This window comes from Microcaecilia unicolor, chromosome 5 (genome assembly GCF_901765095.1).
Source record: "Microcaecilia unicolor chromosome 5, aMicUni1.1, whole genome shotgun sequence".
Classification (NCBI taxonomy): Eukaryota; Metazoa; Chordata; class Amphibia; order Gymnophiona; family Siphonopidae; genus Microcaecilia; species Microcaecilia unicolor.
Genome location: NC_044035.1, coordinates 133,437,274 through 133,450,774, shown reverse-complemented (window position 1 = coordinate 133,450,774; position 13,501 = coordinate 133,437,274). Strand labels below are relative to the sequence as shown.

The window sequence follows — 13,501 nt, the reverse complement described above, 5'->3', positions numbered from 1 at the left end:
GGTTGACCACACATTGGTACTGAAATGCCTGGATCAGACAGGAATAATAAGGACTGTGATCAAACGGTTCAGTGAATTCCTTTCAAATCAAAGCTATTCTGTCAAGCAAAACAACCAACTTTCCAACTACTGGTCTCCGAATTGCAGGGTCCTGCAGGGATCTCCCCTCTCACCTATCCTGTTTAATCTCTTTATGTCATCCCTTGCCTCAATGCACCTGGGTCTTAATTAACTACTATTATCCTACACAGATGACATCCTGCTTCTCTTACAAGTGACAGCAGCAAACAAAGATACAACTCAGTCTGTAGCAAATGGTATAAATGCGGTTAGCACCTAGACTCTGAACAATAAACTAAAATTGAATGCGCAAAAAATCAAGGTCCTATGGCTCTAAAACCAGGGCGTTGAGGTCCCACCAGCTGGTTCACACGGAACAACCGCAGCCTGGGAACTCTGGTGTTCCCGTCAAACCCCCTGTATGCTCCTCAAGGTGTGCTGACTTTAAGGCTGCAAAGGCAAATTCTGGGACCCCCTCATCAACTTAACCCCCTATGTACAGGAAAATCTAAACCAGTCAAACCCAGTCAATTTGTTTGCCTGGAGCTGCAGGGGAGACCACAAGAAGTTTTCTGTCCAGTTTCAGTCAAAAGATTATTAATTTGTGGCCACGGTTTTGGCTGAAAATGACCATCTTTTCAGTGGAAGCCAAAAATTTGTACTTTGTCCCTCGTCTCCCTCCCAAAATACAAGTTCCCCGCCCTCTGGCCCTTCCCAATTGTTTCCCCCACCCATAGCCACCCCCCACCCCCGGGCCTATCTTACAATCCATGGTGGTCTATGAGGGTAGTAGGGGGTGCAATCATCCCCAGTTACTCCTGCCCACTCCCGCTCTGTTCTCAAAATGACTGCTACGACTGGGACATCGCTCCTGCCCCAACTACACCCATAGATCACCAGGGAATGCAAGATAGGCAATTCAAGCAGCCCTCACTGGTTCACATTCACACAACTTGTGTTTTTGGTTTCGATTTCAGCTGAACCAGTTAAAAGCTTTCAAATAGTTTTGGTGGTAGTTTCAGTTTTGACCAAAACTGAAAAAAGTAGTTTTGGTTGGACTCTAATGGGACCACACCCCCTATGGCAGGACCCTGTGGGGCCAAGCTGCAAGTCTCACCAGTGGTTATCCATAGATGACTGTGGCAGAGGAGACAAGCTCGGCCCTCGACCAGGCCTGGTCCATGGATCAGAAACCTGAGAGCTAGTTGTTTGCCTCACAGCTTGGTCAAGCCTAAGAGGCCTGCACTGTTGAGAGTTAGGCCAGGGATCAGGAGAACCAGCCTGAACAGCCTACCACTATGCTGGAGGTAGAGAAATACTCAAACTTTCCTATGAGCTCCAGCAGTTCATACCGGTGATGTCACTAACAAAGATCAATTTCTCTACCTCTGTCTGCTAGTAGGAAGGGGTAACACCTGTCAGGATAAGGAAGTGTTCATTGTAGTGATTACCAAAACTGGCCCTGTAGACACTCCAACCAGTCAGGTTTTCAGGATATCCACAATGAATATCCATGAGAGTTTTACATGAACCACCTCCACTGCATACAAATCCCTCTCATTAATATTCATTGTGGATATCCTGAAAACCTGACTGGCTGGAGTGCCTCCAAGATCAAGTTTGAGAATCACTGGTTTATTCTGTAGTTGATCCCTGTAAGGCACTACAAAGCATCCCTTCATTATTGTTGCTTTAAAAGTTAATAAGCAATTCCATAATTCACTTTGTATTCTAGTTTCCACAAGATGCTGTTTTTCAAACTACCTACAAGCAACAGGAACAAGCTGCACACATTTGGCCTTAGAATCAAGTTAATTCACACACACTGTCACCTGGAAGCCCAAGTCTATTTGTACAGTTTGAGAACCTGGGTTACTGTGCCCGACAGTATATCTATGGTCCAGAACTAGTCTACAGTGAGGGTTTTATGGTATTAAAGAGTTAAACACAGTTAACAGCTGGAAAAGTGGCCATTTCAAGATGAATAAAACATTGTGAGTGCTGTGTTAGCCACTTGAATTTGTGGGCATCGGGATCAAACAAGCTATTGAGTGATAATCTCATTCCTGGGCTCTGTTCATCTAATATGATTACCAGCTTTTGAAAGCTAGTCAGACACATTGAGTTAGATCAATGAAAAAAAGTTATCACTGGCTACTTGTCAAATCTTATTTCTACAAGATGAAATAAAAGAACAGTTGTGTCAGTTTTGATACTGGCAAAAATTGGTACCCAAGATATAGCAGTAGCAGATTATCTTGAATATACGTACACAGCTATGAAACTACAAAATGATTCACGTTTGCAGATTTTTGCAAACTAAGACAAACACACAACTTCAGAACTCAGGAAAGGCTAAAGACTAAAGTATGACTCATTTAACATTACTGTGCTCATTACTGTTTAAAAAACAAAAAAGGTTTCCACTGGATGAGATAGAATGTGTGTGTAAAAAAACTGTCCTCAATCCTGACTGCTCTTAAATGCTGGGAAAGCCTACGGATACAAATTCGTTACAATAGATTGAATTATGATAACTTTCTACTGCAGATTTTGGCTTTGTTGTGGATCTACTTCAATAAACCTTCATACACGAGTAAACTAATATGGAACTGCAGAAGTTCTTGATATCAAGCAAGTCCCCTGTGCTTGCACCCACAGTCTACCCCCAAAAGATCTCAAGAATCTTAAACAAAAATCAGGTATATCTAAAAAGATCACTCTTTCTTTGCTACTTTACCATGCAAAGAGAACAGGCCCAATTAAAGAGGTTCTGCTTTGCAACAAACAGGACTCCTGGAATTAGGTGCTCAAAAGCTGGTACCATTTATCTTCATCATCACGAATAGCTATTCATGTTCCATACCTTCACAAGAGGTTTGCCGACTTTTTGTTCTAAAAGTATATTAGCACAATAGGTACAACAGTTCAAGCTTGTGTTATATCTTAAGCAAAAGCATTCAAGCATCTATAGGATAGCAAATAGAGTTCTGGGAGATGCATACATCTCTCTATATAAAAGGCAACACCAACGTTTTATGAAGCCTCCAGCCGGAAGTGTGAAGGGGGCGAGATATCCGGTTTCCATATGAGTGTCTGCCCCGCCCTCTCTGTAACACAGTCAGTGAAGGAAAACAGCAGAGCACGAAATCAAATCGCTGGCTCTGTAACAGTGAAGGACTCAGAGGGGGGAGGGGAGAGAGGCCAGAGGGCAGGGACACACACACTCCCACATGCACTCAGAAGAAAACATTGCTAGCCCCCGTTTCATTTGCATCAGAAACGGGGCTTTTTTTACTAGTATTATATATATAACAGGACCAGTCTATACGAATGGGTTATGTCCATCAACCATCAGGCGGAAATAAAACGCACTACTAATTTGTGCTATATCTTGTTCTGTGCAGTTAGCTTTAGCCAGTATTCGACAGCCAAGCAGTGGAAGCATGACTGATGCAAATAAAAATCAGGAGAAAAACTCCTGTCTCCTTTACCAACTGAAAAGTCCATACAGAAAGAGGAAATCCAGCTTGTTTTTATTTCCTCCCCCCTCGGGCAAAAAAATAAACCAGAATTATGTACACAAACACAGCAAGATAATCCAGGGCAGGTCCTGGATTGATTCTTTAGGACTAAAGGAAAGAAAATTATCAGGTAAGAACTAATTTTTCCTTCCATTAAGTTACCAAAGGATCAGTCTGTACGAATGTGATGTAGAAAAGCAATCCTTAAGTAGGGTGGAAGCCAGACACCGCCATGGATAGCACCTTAGAGCCAAAGGCAGACTCCGCTTTCACACCCAAATCCAGTGTTTCGAAAAGGTTTGAGAAGCCCATGTGGCTGAGTAACAACTTTCTTCAAATGAAATAGCTTGAGATTCCTCAAAGTACGTAGCAAGAGAGCACACAAAATGGGCCTTAACATTCAGCGGGGCAGCCTTCCTAGCAAGCAAATACCCCACAGAAATAGCTTCCTTAAGGCAATGTGCTACCAAAGGTTAGGAGCCTACAGGCCTTTCCTAGGGCCTGAGAACAGGACAAAGATGTACCGAACATCAGAAACCACTAGCAGCCTTCAGATACTGCACAATCCTTCCTCCAAAAGGACGAGAGGAAAATTGTCTAGTTGAGGTGAAAAGACAAAGCTACTTTCAAAAGAAAGGAAGGAACCGTGTGTACGGTCACACCTGTCTGCAAAATCTGCAGAAAGGGATCTCTGCAAGATGATGCCTGGAGTTCAGAAACCCTTCTAGCCAAACAAACAGCCACCAGGAAAACAATTTTCAATGTCAGATCTTTCAGAGTAGCCTGAGACAGAGGTTCAAAGGGGGCTCTCTGCAAAGCTTTGAGAATCAAATTAAGATACCATAGAGTACAAGGCCTGTGAAGAGGGGAACAGGGATAAGTCACCCCTCATAGAAAACGTACACGTCAGGATGAGCCACAATAGAAATGTGTTGCACACGCCCCCTGTAACAAGCCAAGGCCTGAAATTTCAGAGAGTTCAGGGCTAAACTCTGCTTTAAACTGTCCTGCAGAAAGAACAGAATTTCCGGTAATTAGTATCTGTGTGTGGATGTAGAGGAACGCTTTTCTGCTTCACCCAACTCTCAAAACATAGCCTGTAGATATGGATCTCTTTTCGAGACTACAGCAAGGTGGCTACGATGTCCTCTGCATACTCTTTTTTTTTTTCTGAAGTTGAGCCCTTTCAAGAGCCAGACTGTAACACCAAAGCGGGAGGGATCCTCCATGAGTGCTGGACCCTGATGTAATAGGTCCCTTGAACAGGAAAGGCGCAAAGGGCTATCTGTAGACGCACTAGATCTGCATAGCATGGATGCCTGGGCCAGTCTAGTGCCACTAGAATCACCCAACCTGGATGTACAGCTATTGCCCAAGAGTTCTGCCAATGATCAGCCAAGGCGTAAACACAGAGCAGCTCTGCTGCAGCCAAGGCTGAACTACAGCATCCACTCCAAGAGATCCAGCCTTCCTTCAGCGACTGAAAGAGGTTTGGGTCTGCGCGATGCCCCTGACACCATCAGATACAGTGGGAAGGCCCCGTGGGAGGTGATAAGATCAAACACCTGGCTGGACAGCTGCCACTCCCCCAGATCAAGAGACACTGTGCTTAGGCAACCAGCCTCCATTTTCAGAGCTCCCACAAATTTGAAAGACCGAGTGGATGGGAACATTCTCCTCCTCCCAATGGAAGAGCAAATGCGCCTCCTTGGCAAGAGGAGTACTCATTGTGTTGTCGTCCCTCCCGTCTGTTGACATAGGAAATCGCTGTCATGTTGCCCAAGCACACTCTCACCAGCATGCCCCAAACGAGAAAAGCAAACGCCAAAAGAGCATTCTTGATTGCCCTGAGCTCTAGTCTATTGATGAGCCAAAGAGGCCTCCCTTGGAGACCACAGCCCCTGCACCATGCGATAGTGATAATGCACTCTCCAACCCGACGGGCTGGCATCTGAAATTATAACACACCAAGTGACTGTGTAGAGAGGGAGGCCTCCCTGAAGACTGCGAGGCAGAAGCCACCAGGACATGCTCATCTTGGCCTGATGAGACCATGAAATCTGCATCTCGTAGTCCTCTGAAACTGGGGACCAGTGACTCAGCAAAGACGCCTTTGTGCATGTGGAAACAAGCCCCGGGGACAACTAAAGAAAAGTGGGGCATTTCGTCCCATGTTGGACCTCAAATGAGTGAACAGATAGTTAGGCTGCAGCACTTTTGGATGTAGACACTGAATCTATCATAGCCTTGGTCCAGCCAGGAGAGTATTTGACATCCTTGGACTTCCCTATCTGGCTGCATCGCAGGGTTTTCCTTTTTACGGTTCTAGGGAGATATTTTCAATTCCAGGCCATGGCATTCGGGCTTTCCATGGCACCCCAAACCTTTTCCAAGGTCATGGTGGTGGTGGTAGATGCCTTCCTACGGAAGGAAGAGATTCAGATTCATCCTTATCTGGACAACTGGCTGATTCAGGCCCCTTCTGAACAGGAGAGAAATGCAGCAACCTTCAGGGAAGATGAACCTAGACCAGGGAAGAACCTGGTATTTTATGTGATCCAGATACTACTACTAGTACTAATCATTTCTATACAAAAGAGATTGAAGAAAGCAGGGGAGCCTGCAACACTGCAGCAGGACAAGCCTGAGCTTATAAATCAGAAAACCATTTAGAGAACTTTCCAGCCAAGGGACATAGTCTTAGTACTCTTACCCTCATCATAGTAACATAGTAAATGATGGTAGCTAAAGACCTGTATGGTCCATCCAGTCTGCCCACAAGATTAATTCCATGTATAATAAGTTTAATACTTTATATGTATACCAGAGTTTGACTTGTCCTTGCCATTTTCAGGGCACAGACCGAAGAAGTCTGCCCAGCACTGTTCTTGTACTAAAATTTCTGAAGTTAAATGTCGAAGCCCCTTAAAATTTACACGCCAGCCCATCCATTATCTATTCAGCCACGATCAGGGCACAGACCGTAGAAGTCTGCCCAGCATTGGTTTTGCTATCCAATCTCAACTAAGATTCCGTGGATCTATTCCTTCCAAACAGGACTCCTTTTTGTATTTATCCCACGCATTTTTGAACTCCGTTACCGTTTTCATCTCCACCACCTCCCACAGGAGGGCATTCCATATATTCACCACCCTCTCCGTGAAAAAATACTTCTTGACATTTCTCCCGAGTCTGCCCCCCTTCAACCTCAATTCATGTCCTCTAGTTCTACCACCTTCCCGTCTCCGGTTTGTTTGCACATTAATACATTTCAAATATTTTCATGTCTATTATATCACCCTTATTTCTCCTTTCCTCCAAGGTATACATGTTCAGATTGGCTAGTCTCTCCTTGTACGGTTTGCAACGCAAATCCCATACCATTTTGGTAACTTTTCTTTGTACTGCTTCCAGTCTTTTTACATCTTTAGCAAGATAAAGCCTCCAAAAACTGAACACAATACTCCAAGTGGGACCTCACCAAGGACTTGTAAAGGGGCATCAACACCTCCTTTCTTTTGCTGCCTTCTCTATGCAGCCTAACATCCTTCTGGCCATGGCCACCGCCTTGTCGCATTGTTTCTTCACCTTCAGATCCTCAGACGCCATCACCACAAGGTCTCTCTGCTGAGTTGATCTTCCAAATCTTTCCCCTCCTATTCGGTATCTCTCTTTTGGGTTTTTGTACCCCAAGTGCATCACTCTGCATTTCTTGGCATTAAATTTGTAGTACTGTACAAATTGCCAGTGTATTTTGGGAGGGACGTAGTGAGGCTCATTTTCAAAGCACTTAGCCTCCCAAAGTTCCATAGAAACCTATGGAACTTAGCCTCCCAAACTGCTTTGAAAATATGCCTCAGTGTCTGCATTGATACACAAGGAGCAGCATTTAATTTACCAGCGGCGTACGATAACTCCGTCAGGACTCAATAAAGAAATTGATTGGTGGGCTTTGACACACCTCCCCATTTAAAGGGAAGGGAGGAGACAGGAAGACGAGAAAGAGGAGATTGAGCTGTTCCTGCCTGAAGGTAGCCGACATATAATATGAATTTGATATTCTAAACATTTGTTTGTAGGGAAGTTAAATGACTTTCGCATAGTACTTAGTACAAGTACTGCTCGAGTGTAACACTAGTTTAAATTATGGCTAACATTATGTTCATTTTAGAATGGCGTTCCCCTGATGATGCTACGGCGAAACATGCCTGCATGTAGGGAACCTAGGAGAAATTACAACAGGGCACTGGTTCAGAAGCTCTACAAATCAAGTTTCACTGCATGTTATTGAAGTGACTGGGACTTTCTCTAGTTACAGCTGCATCTATCCATACAGCACTAAGATAAGTGTTCAATTCTAAGTGATGTTCCATTATTTGATAATTTGATTCGTATAGGGATTTCAGCATTATCAGCAGTAACAATAGTATAACATCATAGGTAGGAGGATGGTGACAGTGCGATGATGTACTGTTGGGTATAAACACATTCAAGGACTGCCAGTCTGCCCAGTGATAGTTACCAAGTCGCTGAGCACTACTTGCATATTAGAAAAATTATTTAAAATTTTGTTTTTCCACATATTGCACTATGATATTTTTTATGGTAAATTTTTATGCGTTTTGATAGTTTTATATACTTATAAGAGAAGAAAAACCGAAGGATTATTTATACCCCAGAAGAGTTTGCTATTAAATTTTAACTGCCAGACACTCGACTATTCTTTTAACTTTTGCAGATCTCTTCTCATTGTTTCTACTCCCTTCACGGTATCCACTTTATTGGCTATCTTCGTGTCATCTGCAAAAAGGCAAACTTGTCCTTCCAACACTTCAGCAATATCTCTCACAAATATATTAAACGGAATCATCCCCAGCACATACCCCTGAGGAACTCCACTGCTCACCTTCCATTCCTCCGAGCGGATTCAGTTTACCACCACCCTCTGCCACCTGTCAGTCAACCAGTTTCCTATCCAGTCACCACTTTTGGTCCTCAGTTCAGCCCTCTCAGCTTATTCACGAGTCTTCTGTGGGGGACCGTATCAAAGGCTTTGCTGAAATCCAAGTAGATTACAGCTAGCACACACCCTTCATAACACTAGGTTAAAAGTCAGAAGAACCACCATAAACTTTCATTTGCAATTATTTAGGGGTCAACCCCCCAACTCTTCCATTCACCACATTTCTTCTCCCATACCTGCACCAGGCATTGTAGCCACAGTCCTTCGCCACGGGCCAAACTATAGCTCTTGAGACCTTGCTAACAAACCTTAAATCAGCTACGAGCTAATCACTGCTGAGCAGTAGAAGTCTCCACTAGGAATGCAATGCTATGTCTGCAGCATCAGGTTTTCAGAATGTGCCACGGTGAAAATCTATGAGATCTGCATATAGTAACATAAGAATAACCATACTGAGTCAGACCAATGGTCCATCTAGCCCAGTATCCTGTTTCCAACAGTGGCCAAGCCAGGTCACAAGTACCTGACAGAAACCCAAACAGTGGCAACATTTCATGCTACCAATCCCAGGGCAAGCAGTAACTTCCTCATGTCTTGTCTCAATAGCAAACTATGGACTTTTCCTCCAGGAATTTGTCCAAACCTTTTTTAAACCCATATGCATTAACTGCTGTTAGTACATCCTCCGGCAAAGAGTTCCAGAGCTTAATTATTCGTTGAGTGAAATAATATTTCCTCCTACTTGTTTTAAAAGTATTTCCATGTAATTTCCTTGAGTGTCTTTGCACTTTTGTAACGGGTAAAAAGTCAATTCATTTCTACTTGTTCTACACCACTCAGGGTTTTGTAGACTTCAATCATATCTCCCCTCAGTTTTGTTTTCCAAGCTGAAGAGCCCTAACTTCTTTAGCCTTTCCTCATATGAGAAGAGCTCCATCCCCTTTATCATTTTGGTTGCTCTTCTTTGAACCTTTTCTAATTCTGCTATATATATTTTTAAAGATGTGTTAGAACTGAACACAATACTCAAGGTGAGGTAGCACCATGGAGCAATACAGAGGCATTAAGGCATTTTTAGTCTCATTTAACATCCCTTTCCTAATAATTCCCAGCATTCTCCTTGCTTTTTTGGCTGCTGCCACACACATAGCAAAAGATTTCAGTGTATTATCCACAATGACACCAAGATCTTTTTCTTAGGTGATGACCACCAAGGTGGACCCTAGCATCAGGTAACTGATTTGGATTATTCTTTCAAATGTGTATCACTTTGCATTTCTCCACATTAAATTTCTGCAATTTTTCACAGTCTGCATGCATTTTAACAACCTTGAATAGTTTTGTGTTATCTGAAATTTTAATCACCTCACTGGTTCTGATTTCCATATCATTTATAAATATGTTAAATAGCACTGGTACCAGTACTGATCCCTGTGGCACTCCACTATTCACCCTCCTCCATTGAGAGAAATGACCATTTAACCCTACCCTCTGTTTTCTGTCAATAACCAATTCCTAATCTACACCAGAACATTGCCTCCTATCCCATGACTCTTTCATTTTCTCAGAAGTCTCTTATGAGGAACTACGTCAAAAGCTTTCTGAAAATCTAGATACACTACATCAACTGGCTCACTTTTATTGACATGTTTATTCATGCCTTCAAAGAACTGAAACAAATTGATAAGGCAAGACTTCCTTGGGCTGAGCCCATGCTGACTCTGTCCCATTAAACCATGCTTAAGTGTTCTGTAGTTATATTCTTCATAATGGTTTCTACTATTTTTCCCAGCACCGACTTCAGGCTTACCAGTCTGTAATTTCTCAGATCACCCCTGGAACCCTTTTTAAAAAATCAGAATCACATTGGCCACCCTCCAATCTTCAGGTAGTACAGACTATTTTAATGATAGGTTACATATTACTAACAGCAGATCAGCAATTTCATGCTTGAGTTCTTGGAATACCCTTGGATGTATGCCATCCTGTCCAGGTGATTTACTACTCTTTAATTTGTCGATTTGGCTCAGTATGTCTTCCAGATTCACCAAGATTTCTTTCAGTTCCTCAGCATCATTACCCTTGAAAGCCATTTCCAGTACAGGTAGATCTCGTATCTTATTTTTATTTATTGCATTTGTATCCCACATTATCCCACCTATTTGCAGGCTCAATGTGGCTTACATAGTTTTGTTAACATTGTCATTGCAGGGTGACAGTTACATTTAATATTGTGCATAGGTTAAATAAGGGTAGAAAGAGGAAGGAAAGGAGTGATTAAGGTAGTTATAGTAGGTGAGCTATCTTGACTGAGTGGGTTGTCGGGTGAATTAGTGTGGCTATTAGTTCTCATTGTATGCCTTGTTGAAGAGATATGTCTTCAGAGATTTGCGAAAGATAGTTGTTTCGTCAATTGTTCTCAGGTCTGTAGGCAATGCATTCCACAATTGCGTGCCCAGGTACGAGAATGTGGTAGCATGCACCTGCTTGTACTTTAGTCCTTTACAGCTGGGGAAGTGCAGGTCGAGAAATTTGCGGGATGATCTTGTGGCGTTTCTTGGAGGCAAGTCTACGAGGTTTAGCATGTAGATTGGGGCATCCGCATGAATGATTTTGTGAACAATCGTGCAGATCTTGAACGTAATGCGTTCCCTAAGTGGGAGCCAGTGGAGCCTCTCTCTTAAGGGTTCTGCACTTTCGTATTTAGTTTTTCCAAGTATGAGTCTGGCGGCAATATTCTGGGCAGTTTGTAGTTTTTTGATAGTTTGTTCTTTGCAGCCCGCGTATAATGCGTTGCAGTAGTCCAGATGACTTATTACCATTGACTGTACCAGGGTACGGAAGATGTATCTCGGGAAGAAAGGTTTTACTCTTAAGTTTCCACATGGAGTAGAACATCTTTTTCGTCGTGTTTTTCACGTGGTCATCGAGAGTGAGGTTTCGATCAATGGTGACTCCAAGAATTTTCAAGTTTTTTGAGACAGGGAGAGAACAGTATGGTGTGGTTATGGTAGAGAAGTGTTTTGTGTTATGTTGTGAGGTGAGTACAAGACATTATGTTTTTTCTGCATTACGTTTTCATAAAGACAGAAGCAAAGAATTCATTCAGTTTCTCCGCAATAGCCTTGTCCTCCCTGAGTGTCCCTTTTGCTCCTTCATGATCTAATGGTCCTACAGCTTCTCTCGCAGGCTTTTTGCTTCTGATATACCTGAAAAAGTTGTTACTGTGAGTTTTAGACTCTAGCAAGTTTCTCTTCATATTCTCTTTTAGCTCTTTTTATCAGTGCTTTGTATGTGATATGCCAGTGCTTATGTTTCTTCTTATTTTCTTCATTTGGGTCCTTTTTCCATTTTTTTTAAAGGACATTCTTTTGGCGGTAATAGCCTCTTTCACTTTACCTTTTAACCATGTTGACTATCATTTTTCTCTACTTTCCACCTTTGTAAATAAGTGGAATGTATCTGGTTTGGGCTTCCAATATGGTATTTTTGAAAAACATCCATGCCTGATTTAGTGTCCTAACCTTTGTGGCCGATCCTTTTAGCTTCTTTTTAACCATTTTCCTCATTTTACTATAGTAGCCCTTTCGAAAATTAAATGCAGATACATTAGATTTCCTTTGTGCCTTCATTCCAGATAGTAGCTCAAACTTGTTCACGTTATGAACACTGTTTCCCAGGGGATTCAACACTGCTACCTCTCATACTAAGGCCCTACACGCTACCAAAGACCAGATCTAAAATGGCTTCCCCTCTTGTCAGTTCCTTGACCAATTTCTCTCCCTGGCGCTCACTGAATTCCAGAGTTTAACTACACGTTGAGTGAAGAAAATTTTTCTCCGATTTGTTTTAAATTTACTACTTTGTAGCTTCATTGCATGCTCCCTAGTCCTAGTATTTTGGAAAGCGTAAACAGACACTTCACATCTACCCATTCAACTCCACTCACTATTTTATAGACCTCTATCATATCTCCCCCTCAACCGTCTTTTCTCCAAGCTGAAGAGCCCTAGCCGCTTTAGCCTTTCCTCATAGGGAAGTTGTCCCATCCCCTTTATCATTTTCGTTGCCCTTCTCTGTACCTTTTCTAATTCCACTATATCTTTTTTTTGAGATGCAGCAACCACAATTGAACACAATATTCGAGGTGCAGTTGCAACATGGAGCGATGCAAAGGCATTATAACATCCTCATTTTTGTTTTCCATTCCTTTCCTAATAATACCTAACATTCTATTTGCTTTCTTAGCTGCAGCAGCACACTGAGCAGAAGGTTTCAACGGATCATCGACGACGACACCTAGACCCCTTTCTTGGGCTGTGACTCCTAACGTGGAACCTTGCATGACGTAGCTATAATTCGGGTTCCTCTTTCCCACATGCATTAATTTGCACTTGCTCACATTAAACATCCCCATCTCTAGGTCATTTATAAATATGTTAAAAAGCAGCGGTCCCAGCACAGACCCCTGGGGAACCCCACTAACCACCCTTCTCCATTCAGAATACTGACCATTTAACCCTACTCTGTTTTCTATCTTTTAACCAGTTTTTAATCCACCACAGAACACTCCTCCTATCACATGACTCTCCAATTTCCTCTGGAGTCTTTCATGAAGTACTTTGTCAAACGCCTTCTGAAAATCCAGATACACAATACCAGCCGGCTCACCTTTATCCACATGTTTGTTCACCCCTTCAAAGAAATGTAGTAGATCATTTAGTACTATATACTCTTAACTCTCCCATCGTATGTTTTAGGCTTCTAACATTTGTATACAGGCACTTCAAATTGTGTTTTTTCCTTGCATCTACAAGCTGCATAGAAGTTAACAGTGATAATGTGCATCCTTTATCCTGCTCTCTCCTTAAACACACCTGGCTTTCTTTCAGCATTGTTGAAACCACTCTACTGGGATTCCCTGAATGTCCTGTTTCAATAATATCCTTCAAGG

General features: G+C 42.5%; 1 protein-coding gene across 1 annotated transcript in view; it reads right to left on the bottom strand.

Moving 5' to 3' along the window:
- GLUD1 (glutamate dehydrogenase 1) overlaps window positions 1–13,501 on the bottom strand; it is a 135,932-nt gene that overhangs the window by 108,799 nt on the left and 13,632 nt on the right. The gene's annotated exons all lie outside the window — the stretch shown is intronic.